The following is a 12,842-nucleotide window of genomic DNA, read 5'->3' on the forward strand; positions in this document are numbered from 1 at the left end:
GGGAGACCATCTGCTGAAGGGATTGGGGCAGCGTGCCACGCAGACCTGTGCAGGAGGAGGAGACAGCAGGGTGACATATCCCGCTGATGTGTAAATGATAGGAAAATGAGAGCGCCATGGCGACAACAGAATAGCACCTTGGCACCCCAACCTGTCAGTACTTTGCCGACACACAGAGAGAGAGAGAGTGAAACAAAGAGAGAAAAAGATGGTAGGATAAAAGAGTGTGTGTGTGTGTGTGTGTGTGTGTGTGTGTGTGTGTGTCATGATCAGGGTGTTTTTTAATCCAAACACATCCAAACTCACAACTCACACATAACACATACACACCTATCAAAGACAAAAGAATGGACATTAATTCATGGGAGACTGTTGTGTATGAATGCACCTCAGAGCGAACGTTGAGTTTCTTGCAGAATTTCCCTGACACATAGGACAGTCTACAGTATATGACAAGAGTGATGGTCCTCCATGAGTGAGTGTGTATTCACACACGTGTGTGTGTGTGTGTGTGTGATGATGCAGCTCTAATGAGACAGCAGAGAAACCTCATTGCTCACGAAACAGCTGCTTCACGTCAGGCGTCGATGCCGAGATAAGAGCCGATGTCGGCATCATCCTCTCATCTCCTCCCTTCCTCCCTCTCTCCCCATCATCCCTACCCCAACGCTCCCACGACTTGCTCCTTACTCTCGTTATCTCCTAAGTGAGGTGAGATCCGACTGATTAAATCATAACTGCTGATGGCTGACAGCCGTGCGTCTGCCTCTCTCTTTCATGTGAGCTGAGGTTCCCGTCTGTGGCGCCGGTGACTTAAGAGTGGTGGCCCAGCGGATGCCCGATCTGAGATTGTGGTTCAGGGTTGCACCATTTAGTGCACGCTGATTCCATAATTATGACCGCCGCGCAGCGAAGCGGCGGTCATATAGGTTTAGTCAGATTTTTTTTTTTTTTTTTTTTTTTTGCATGTCCAAATTTCCGTCAAGAATTCCCGGGACACTGAAAGACCGGGGTACACAAAACTTGGTGGGCATGTAACCCCACATGGATAGCATGGAACCATTGTTTTTCGTTTTGATCTGCAGCCCCCCCGCTGGACTGGACCCCCCGAAAGGAGGGTAGGGCAGACACAGTTTTCTGTGAATATCTCGAGAACCGTAGGGTTTAGGAGGACCATTTTTTTTGTATGTTGATCTCAAGGGGCCATGTCAACCCATTCCATAACCACTCATTTCATGTATAGCGCCACCTAGTTAAACACAAAAAAGTAAAAATGAGGTGTTGTAATCGCAGGTATCTGTGACCTAACATAGTCAAAACTGCACGAAATTGGAAGTGTAGGATCATTATGGCACCCTCTAAATGCACACCAAGTTTCGTGGAATTCCGTTCATGGGGGGCCACACAATAAATTAATTTATGTTACTATACACCAACTGGCCTGTAGGTGGCCGGAGACAGTTTTCTGTGAATATCTCGAGAACCGTAGGTCCTAGGAGGTCCACCTTTTTTTGTATGTTGGTCTTAAGGGGGCATGTCAACCCATCCCATTACCAATTATTTCATGTATAGCGCCACCTAGTTAAAAATTAAAAAGCAAAAAATTAGGTGTTTTCATCACAATATCTCTGGCTGACATGGTCAAAACTGCACGAAATTGAAAGTGTAGGATCATTATGACACCTTCCGAATGCATGCCAAGTTTTGTGAACTTTCGTTCATGGGGGGCCTTACAATAAAATTATTTATGTGTACATTTAGTGACCGTACACCAACAAGGATTGCTGGGAAACTGAAAGACCGGGGTACACGAAACTTGGTGGGCATGTAACCCCACATAGATAGCATGGAAGTGTCGTTTTTTGTTTTGATCTGTAGCCCCCCCGCTGGACTGGACCCCCCGAAATGAGGGTAGGGCAGACACAGTTTTCTGTGAATATCTTGAGAACCGTAGGGCCTAGGATGACCAATTTTTTCTGTATGTTTGCCTCCAGGGGTCATGTTAACCCATTCCATGTGCATACATGTGCATAAACAGATACACACGCACACAGATACATTCACAGTAATCATACGCATGCACAAACACACATACGCAGACAAACACACAAGCACGCACACACACACACACACACCCACACACATAAACATAAACGTGTGCACGCACACAATTCAAGAATTTCTCAGAATTGAAATGAACAGGCAAGATGGGGGTGGGGTTGTATTAAATGAATTTTACATGTGAAATCTATGAACTAATCATGTTTTGGTACTTGTTGTCTAGCAGATACCAGTGAGAATTGAGTGTGCAGTTTAGTGAGACAGTTAGAATCATATAGGCCTTTCAGCGTGATTTATTTTTGTGGAAAAAATGTGCTGGACTGGGCGGCGGTCATATTTTGTACCGCTCTGCGGTACATCTAGTTTTAGATGTTTTTTGGGGCTTTGTACACACCCTGTATTCTAGGGACATGGAAAAGACAAGACAAAGACAAGACAAAGGTGCCACTGGATGCAGGGGAGCCTGTATGCAGTCTTAAAGGAGAAGTCCATGATTATATTTCCATAGACTTTTTGTCAAATTCAGCAAATTGTTCATCACGGTCCTCTAGGCGTCCATTTTGTATGCGTCCAGTATTTGCACAGTCTTAGCTCCTTAAATGGGAAACATGCATAATGGCCTGGACAATGCCAGCCAATCAACACGTTGCCTCAGGTACATGGATGACAGGGGTGCAATTTGACTTGCTATTGAGCTCGAATATATCAGCAAACTTCCACCAGAATCACAGACTGCACCTTTAAAGCCTCTCCTCGAGATCACAGTCATCCCTGCAAGCACAGATAATAGACCTCAGAAGGTTGCCTTCAAAAAAAGCTGCCATCGTTTCCCATATAAGGAGATCTGGGAATTTTCATCTGGGAAAATAACATGGGGATTTTGAATAATCAGACCTGTTAAATGCTTGAGGTGATGAAGTCTGAAATGCAGACATATTGCTCTACACACTTTTGTCATCTGACTTCGAGTAGGTTTTGTGATCTTTGGTACTGCAATCTTTGCTAGCTTTGTGATATTTTTGCTACATCGGAGCCAACTTGCAGTGCAACTTGCAATAAGTAGTTAGCTTCTGTTAGCTCCGATGGTTAGTACCCGGATGTCCTTATATATGGGCAAAGATGGTAGCTTTGGGGCTTTTTTGTAGGCGATTTTCAGAGGTTTATATTCCTCAATGCTCAGGCGTATAGATTTCCTGTCGCATTGTGTGAGACTGGGCTGTTTTCCGACGGCTCACCCTGTGACCATGTCTTTTGTAAATATGGCTTTCAGACAGAGCATCTCTCCCTTGCAGCCGTGGGGGGAAAGTGAGGGGAGTGGATATTTGTTGTCTTTGTGCTTGGATTCTTCACTCGTTGGGGAGGCTGGCTGAGAGGGTAGGAGGTCCACAGGAATGATTTCTCCATGCTGCTGAGTTGCATTTACCCATTAATCTCCATGGAGACAGCGGAGCCGTGTTCTGCCCCTCGCTGATATTTATGAACAGGTGATTTCTACGGCAGCAGCTGCTTCTGATCGCCCCATTCGGTCCACCGGCATATATGAATCTAAATGCAAATTATGAAATTGTGCTGTTGTGTTAAAGTATAATCAACACCAAACTCACACACACACACACACACACACACACAGTTGTACATGTAACCATTTCCGAAAGAGCGGAACCTTCCCTCCAGTTGTTCCCTGTGAACATTATCAGTGGGATTCAGATAAAGCGGAAAAGACAAAAATTTAAATCCTTGGCTCGAGCAAACTTTTGGAAAAGACATTCGGCTGGGAATCTGACACGAGATTAAATTAATCTTTAACGTGGTGAGACCACAGTATGATTTCAGTGTAAATAGCATTAAAAAAGTACTGCTGTTCGGCCTGGACCTGCATGTTCAGTACATAATTATAACCCCTGATGTTAGCCTATGTTCAATGCAGCCCAATGAAAATGTAAATGATCACCGAATGCCTTTCCAAGGACACCTGACTGATTTAATCAAGGACTTATCCAAACTAAAGCACATGTCTGGAACAGTGAGGGCAGAGCTAAAATGGCTGCCAGAATGTCAGAGACCACATTCAATCAAGAGTCTTTGCACAGGCTAACCTTCTCATTTACCCCTGACGAAATGCCTTTGACCACAAACTTGTGCAAAACCTTGAGCTGCGGAGTGCTGGGTTCCTGTGGGATAGAGGGGGTTCTGGCCACGTCCATCTGTTTGTTCCCCGTAGCCGTGGATACGCGGAGTCCTTTTCCTTCACTGCAGTTCAATGGCACACCTGTTCCAGGCTCAACCTGTAGTTTGAGACGGCTCCTTATTTATTTGTCTCCCTCAAAGTCATGGGGCTGCCAGCGCCAAAGTGTTCTGTGAAAAGCCCAAATGTCTTTGAATTATGTAGCAACTTAGTGCTTGACAAAAAGTGGAGGCACATACACGTGCCTGAACCACACACACACCCACACACACACACAAACACACACACACACACACACACACACACACACACACACACAATCTGTAACACACACTGAATCAGATGGGCTCTTGATGATAGCAGGTACATTCAACCGTCTCATTTAGGCACCAATTGGTGTCAAGTCAGATGGAATGTGAGAGAACCTGGGGTATTCCCACTCCTTCTGAAGGGACTTGACAGCGGCGACTGCTACATGAAAAGGCAATTGAAGGCAGGAGGAAATTACAGCACTTTGATAGCAGACAGGAAATATTGGGTCTCAGCACTTCAGCATTCCGTTTTTTTCTTCTTCTTTTTCCTTCTTTTTCTTTCTTTCTTTCTTTCTTTCTTTATTTCTCTCCCATCCCTCTGCAACACTGGTTCCTGTGGGATCCTTGATGTTCGCTCGTATGAAATATTGAGCGTACATGCATATTTCACCGCACCCCTGAAAACAAGAGAGAAGGGGGTAGAGATAATAAACACTGCTATGGCACTCTTTTTTTAATGGCTGAGAATTAATCTCTTCCCTTCCCCCTGACCTCTCGAGTGATTTAAATCTGACCAGCGCTAAACTGTATTGGTATAAAAGTGCATGGTTGGAGAAGGGATGCGGGGAAGGGGATGGGATTTGTGCCAGATCAGAAAGAGAGGGGTGGGGGAGGTAAGGGGTATTTCTGTCAGGCGTATCTGAGACTACTTTATAGCATCTCCAGCCGGACTTGGGCCTTTGCCATGCGCGTCTAAACACTTCTCAGTAAACCTGATGGTAAATTATTAAAAAAAAAAAAACTTTAAGTGAGACCAATTGAAGATTTAACCCAAATATGGGGTGAAAATGAAAGATAAAGGAACAGCTTACATGCAGCTTCTTGGAGGGTTGGCGTGAGACTGGAGTTTAACAAGCACATCTATATTCATAAAAAAAGCTTTAAAGATTTAAAGCTATGAATAATAAGTCAGTGAATTATAATGAGGGCCCCACTTGTCACACTTTTTAAAAAGGAAGCAACTGTGTGCTGCTGACCCTACCACAGAGAGTAACATGTTCTAACTAATTAAATTAATCATCCTTCTTTCCAGGATAGACATGGATCAACAGATACACAATGAATATTCAGTCTGCTCATCTGGGAAGAATCACCGCCAAAAGCTCCAGTTGTTTTGAGAGCGAGATAATTTTTGCAGCTCAGTGCACAGACTACACCTTTGAAACATGAGCACTAAGATAAACGTATCTAACATACTCTGTAAAGGCAAGAGGTTCTAGAAGCTTCTGTCCATGTGAATGGCATGAGGTTCTAGAAGCTTCTGCTCATGTGAATGACTCGAGTGTGCTGGCATTGTGGATATTGGCTCCTGTGAAGGTCAAGGGGGAGTCACGCTCTCAGTCTGCTGTGTTTTGGGCCAGACGATTGCTATTCAATGTCACTCACTCGTGGCCGCTCAGCAGGCTTGTCCTTAGCTGCGGTATGCGGTGGCTTTGCTGATCTTGCCCAAACGCACGGCCCTCAGTGACAGGGAGAGGCCCTGGTTAATGCTGACCATCACAATCGGACCTCAGCAGCGGTTGTATTTTTAACATTCCCTTTCCCCCAGCATCACATCCATTGACTTTTTAAGCTGACCTGCACAAGTGCCACATCTCAAGTCAAGTATTATTCCAATGTGGTGTACACACATCCATTTGCAATTTAATGTATACCACATAATTACACTACAGTGCTGTTATGTTGTAACTTTGTTAAGATGTGATTGAGAACCGGGGCCCCGTCCTTGTTTTTATGAATGTGCCGATGGCAGCCCTTAAAGGCCTGTCTTGATGCTGCCTCTGTTTACTGCGCTGTTGCACCGCGGGCCTCCCAGGGTGCCTGAGCCCGCGCAGGGCTGCTGTCTGCCACTTGGCCACCAATCATGAGGGGAAATAGCTCTGCAGCTCCGCAGTTGTGCTGGGATTGCGACAGTGTGACTGGGCCTCCTTGACAGATGCGTTTGTTTCCTGTTTCTCTTTGTTTCTCTCTCTCTCTCTCTCTGTCTCTCTCTCTCATGTGCATGTCCTCCAGGAAAGATTTGCTCAGCTTAGATCACAGGCTTGCTAAATAAAGTCCTGAAGGACCACCCGGTTGCAGCAGACATACTACCTAGCACGGTTTGTAGATGGGAGACATCTGTTTTGTTTTTGTTTTGTTTGAGTTCTCAGAACAATTACAATGCTCATATTGAATGAGGAACAACAGCACCTGAGTATTCAAAAGCAATGTATAACAAGTAATACAGACACAATCTGAAGCACTATATATTGCAAACATAATGGCAATAAAACTTCATGTCATGGGCATATTTCCACCTATGCATGCAATATCTTCCTCTAGAAGACAATATCTCACCCATTATTTCTTAAAACATATCATGACAATTTCCAATTGCAATAAATACATGCATTGTCTTGCCAAAGCTTCTCAGCAACATTACACTAGGTAATTCCATTTATTTAGGGGCAAGTTTCTACATGCACAAGGAATACAAAAGCTATAACAACCTTCCCCTAATAGAGGTGAAATGACTGATCCCAAAAGCACTGTGTTCTTTTGGTATTCATTGGTTTGCGAGCCCTCCCCCATACATCAAAGCATGTGTGCTCGATTGTCTGTGCAAAGTTTACGTGTAGGTGAGCTAAGTGCCATCACTGAGAGATACTGTACCCCCTTTCATGCTGACTTCCTGTCAAAGAAGGAAATGATGAAAGGAGTAAATGCTGGAGATGAATGTGCAATTGGGCTAAAAATACAGAACCTCCTGACAAACTAACACTTTCATCTTGCCATTGTTTCTTTTGGTCCGTGTGCAACACACTCATACTAACATGGGGTCTTAGGCAAGGATAAAGTGCTCTGTGATGATTGTGTCAACAAAAGATCACGCTAAAATGTTCCATATTAAATATCCAACCATAGAGCCATGTCAGTGAGAAGACATTTGTTGGAATATCAGCATAGTATATGACTTTGGTAGCCCACTAGCCTGACATTTAAATGGTGGTCAATTGACAGGCAAGTGTATAATACAATGAACAGATTTATAACTATTTCAAAGCCTTCCAATTATGGAGTGGTGATGCCTAGAATCCATAACAGCTCATCAAAACTCAGTATTCAGTAAAGCCAGGGTAATTGATATGTTCTCATCCTGAAGTAATTACAGGCATTCCTTTGTATCATCATCTCCCCAGACTCACCTCAGTCCAATGAGTCTGGTCCTGAGTGACTTTAAAGAATATCGTCATCATGTGACCATATTGTTTGTGACTCACACACCACAACAAGACATGGCGGGTCTCCACCCCCTCCAGAGAAGCCAGCGATGTTGCCAAAACATGCCAACACACGTGTGTACGGGAGCCGCACTACAGGAACCTAGTCGACTGTTCCAAATTAGTTGTGCATTTATTTGACATATGTCTGCTCCAACAGGAGGCGGGCACACAATGGCATGCAAATCCACTTCTCCCCAATCCTGCCTTGGCTGAATCAGTAAAGTGAGCAGGAGCCACAGGAGGAGATCCCCCTTCTCTAGGCACAGGGCTGAATATTCATCGTCGGCATTTGCATACAGCCTGCAGATGGTGGCAACAGATGCTCGTTATAGCAAGTGTCAATTTTCAAGAATTTGCTTTTGTGACAAAACAAATAAAGTGATACGGGCAATGGCACTGATCCACTCTCACGACAGCTCTGAAGGGCCCTTATAGACATGCAAACAGAGGAGAGACAGAGAGAGAGACAGAGAGAGAAAGAAAGAGATAGACAGATAGACAGAGAGAGAAAGAGAGACAGGATAGGGTGTAGATTCAAAGATAGTCATGAAAGCAGAGCCACGTATAAAAAGAATAATATACAGAATGAATTGAACAGGAGGGTCATTGAATTGAACAGGGGGGTATATGATATGAAAGACACTACTGAGATTAAATGAGCTGTATGTGATGGTGGGAGAGTCTGCTTGTGTTAAAGTGCAGCTATGGAAACAAATTGAAGGCTCTGCTTTTCATCCCCTAGACGACTGAGCCTCCAATCCAAGAAAGAGAACAATGAAGCCAGACACATTTAGAAGTTGCATTTTTAATTAAACACCATGTGTACCACCCCTGTGGTGGAAAGTCAGCTGATTTAATTAGTTTTTAATGTTTTTGTGCTGTTTATCTTCTGAGTGTGAGATTTTTTAGTCTCAGCTTTGAAGGTGTGAACGTTTCTTAATGTATCCCAATACAATATACAGAGGTCTAGTGAACAATGTGCATTTAGTTCTTTATAGGTCTTGAGAACAGGCTTTGCATTAGTGACATCACGATGAATGGATTTATCAAAAAACGAGAGAAAATATCAACTGATATAGGTTATGCACTGTATTGGGGGGTCTGACAGCCATAAATATATTGAAGCAATAAGCCCCGAGAGGCCGTAGGTTACGCTGATTCTACAACAGCTAAGGGGTGCTTAGGCACGACGTGCTAGCAGAGTGCCTAAACCCCCCCCCCCACCTTAGCTGTTGTAGAATCAGCATAACCTACGGACTCGAGTGGCTTATTGCTTTTCTGAAACTGTTACTATAAATACCTGGCAAAGTTTCATAAAGTAAAGGCAAAGCAACGAGAAATGTAACGATTTATTCAAAGATAATCATTCTTCCGCCAATAAATATCCTCTATCTGAATGGTTGCCAAGCAACGTCGAGACGCAGCTACTTTAACTTTTGTATCAAGTTATGGTAGCGCAGTAATATAGAACGGAATGCGGTCAAGGTGTATGTTTGTGCTGGATTTTACAACGGCATCGAACGCGATTCAGCCAATCACAATCAAGGACCAGAACTATCAGTTTTAGAAATATATTTTCTTTGAGAGGCATATAACCTTCCAGTGCTCGCTGCTGGAGTTATTGCATGCCCCCCCCCCCCCCATTCTCCCTAATGGGAATTTCTGATGCTGACCCCAATTGCCATTGTGTTATACCTTTAAAAGACACAGTATTGTTAATTTTTAGTAACAATTCTCTGAACCTTATGCAGTCTTTGCAACAGCGGTGCATTTACTGGGCGAGAGGCCGCAGGGTTATTAAAGGCAATTACTTGCACCAGGAGTGGGAGTGGTCACAGACAGACTCACTGCCCTTCAAACTCTCCCTCAGACAACCTCACAACACATCAACATTCACACACAGGCCCATCCAGACACTCAGTAGCTCTCTTTTTTTTATTTTTTTAAATATTTTTTGGGGCTTTTTATGCCTTTAATTGGATAGGACAGTGGAGATTGACAGGAAGTGAGTGGGAGAGAGAGTCAGGGTGGGATCCGGAAAGGACCACGGGGCGGGAATTGAACCCGGGTCGCCGGCGTACGGTGCAGGTGCCCCAGCCAGTTGCGCCACGGCTGGGGCCCTCAGTAGCTCTCTACCAGATCATTTCTAATGAGGAGACACAGCACTCAAAGAATCCGCCAAAGAAATACATGGGGTTAGTTCGTAACGCCAATATGGCTGTAATCTCTACACATACCCCTTCCTGTATGCCGCCCCATTCACTTGAATAGGAAAATAGCTTACCGATAACTGCCCAAAGTGCGTTGCAACCGGGGGGACTTGCCTAAAAGAACTATGTCTCTACCGTGCTTCCAGAGCTCTGGCCTGGTTGGACGTTTAGGAGCGCCTGATCCCATGTTATGGCCAAAATTGCGATGGACTGTTCAGGAACACAATGTTGTTCATTGCCAGGAGAGTCACCAATGCCCATGATTTATTTATTTTTTTTCCGTTTTTTGTAAATTGTTTTGTGAATTGTCTGTTTAGCTTTTTTTGTTAATATTTTATTATTATTTGTTATTTATGTAAAATAAGTGTGCTGGGATACAGTGCGCTGGCAAGTCACGCCGCTCCGTCCAGTACCTGGATTTTTATTTTGTACTTTTTATTTGTTTATTTGTCCATTTATCCCCAAGACATTCTTTCCTGATCAATGTTGAAGATGAGTACATCTAATCGTGGAGGTTTCATTTGGTGGCTTGCATCCTTATCATGTTTTCAGTCTATATAGATATGAGCCTGGAGCCTGGGTTGCAACACACACATTTATTGAGTTATGAAAAATCTCAATTCAGATTTGTCTGCGAGCCACATGCAGTCAACACAAGATCCCTATCTGGCTCAGCAGCCTTTCCAACCCCTCCACTATATTAGACTGGCTCCACATTAATATATTTTAATTATGTCACAGATTAGTGAACACAATCAATTCATGTCTGTGTTCACAGACGGAGCCAAGCACTCGCCTTTGGCGCTATAGATGCAATCCACCAGAGAAAACAAAGGAACTCTCTAGAAAGAAAACAAAAACTTTATTCTTTTTTTTGTTTTATATGTGATGAAGCAGATAGAATGTTTGCTTCAACAAATATGCTTTTGGAGATTAACACTATATCACATAATGTAGGAAGATTGTGTGAGCCCTGTCACTTGATATCTTTTGTTAAAAACCATGTGAAAACACATACCGTACAGACAATCAAGGCATGTTATTCAGTAGAGAATCACTCTCTTTGTTAGCATTCTAGAATTTATTACCACCTGAAACAATTTAATTTAAAAGTATGAATATCTCCAGTGATGTGTTAATTAGTTATATCTAACAAACAGGTATTTAATTAATACACTATACACCAGAGATTAGAAGACATGCTTGAACCATGTGAGAGATGTGACCAACTTTGATTCATTTACTTGCAACACACTGGAACTACAGTAACATAATGCTTTAGATGCCTATGAGAATGTGCAGTTTGTTATATTTATTTCACCACCTTCCCAGGCTGTTATGCATAGAAACAAAACAACACTACACTGTTAGTAAGCATGTAATTACTCAACTCAAGAGCCTGCCTCTTATTGAGGACATGATATCACTGTATGTGCCACCATAATTTGATTATGGTTGTCAGTAAAAGCAGAGGGAAGCCAGTATACTATTCTGCAGACAGCAGCCGTGGCCTACTGGTTAGCACTTCGGACTTGTAAGTGGAGGGTTGCCGGTTTGAAACCCCGACCAGTAGGCACGGCTGAAGTGCCCTTGAGCAAGGCACTTAACCCCTCACTGCTCCCCGAGCGCCGCTGTTGATGCAGGCAGCTCACTGCACCGGGATTAGTGTGTGCTTCACCTCAATGTGTGATCACTGTGTGCTGAGTGGTTTCACTGGTTTCACTAATTCACGGATAAATGCAGAGGCCAAATTTTCCTCACAGGATCAAAAGAGTATATATACTATACTATACTATACTATACTATACTATAGATCAACAGAGAAGCACTAAGGGAAAACCTCATACAACATCTGCTGAAACCACCAGCTCCACACTTCCTGGTGAAACAAATTTCAGCCTACATTTCCTCTCTGTGAGTATTGACAGGACATAATGTGGTGTATATTACTAAAGGCCTACACATATTCAGTGTTGGGAGTAACGGCGTTTAAGTATAACGGCGTTACTAACGGCGTTAATTTTTCAATAACGGAGTAATCTAATTAATTACTTTTTACAACGTTACAACGCCGTTAACGTTACTGGACGTTAAATGCGGTGCGTTACTTACTTTGCATTGATTGAATAAACTGTGTAATCCGAACGCACCCCTGGCTCACAGCTAGTGAGGAGGTGGGTTAATAACGACGTAAGCGATTAGGATTGGCTAAGGCAGAGTCATGTTTCATGATAGCCAATCAGAGCCAGTGTTTTTACACACTTGCCAGCACACGCGCCACACACACGCAACAGCTAAAGTAGAGATTCGATCAAAGATTGTTAAGGCGGAGCAAGATACTTCGTCGTAGTTCATGTCTATGGGCGCGAAATGGGGATCGAATCCTGTCTGCATAAAGAGGCGTGTTGATGACGTATTGATGAGCGTACGTTCAGACATTCTCTGGTACGTTGCAACCCGCCAACAGCAGCGGCATAAATAACCGGCGCACACCTGATATAAAGTCGATTTTCTCCAGACTGGAATGCTCAAAAATGCTAAAAATGTACCTGAAATGTTCACAAGGGTTTGAGGATCATGAAAACGTGCCCGAAATTCACATTCCTAACTCTATAGAACTAAGACCTTAGCATATGTGGTAAAATTCTGAGCTATGCCCATAGACTTCAATGGAGCAGTCGCTGCCTCTGCTCTGCATAAAGGGGGATTTTTGACCCCCCCTCGTGCGATCCAGGTTCCCGGAAGTGGCTCCTGATGAAGTATCTTGCTCCGCCTTAACAATCTTTGATTCGATGAAACAGCGGAGGTCAGG

Source organism: Alosa pseudoharengus, unplaced genomic scaffold (assembly GCF_046254945.1).
Source record: "Alosa pseudoharengus isolate Yale_2024_CS ecotype anadromous, Long Island Sound unplaced genomic scaffold, YU_APseudo_1.1 YU_APseudo_1.1_scf_8, whole genome shotgun sequence".
NCBI classification, from domain to species: domain Eukaryota; kingdom Metazoa; phylum Chordata; class Actinopteri; order Clupeiformes; family Clupeidae; genus Alosa; species Alosa pseudoharengus.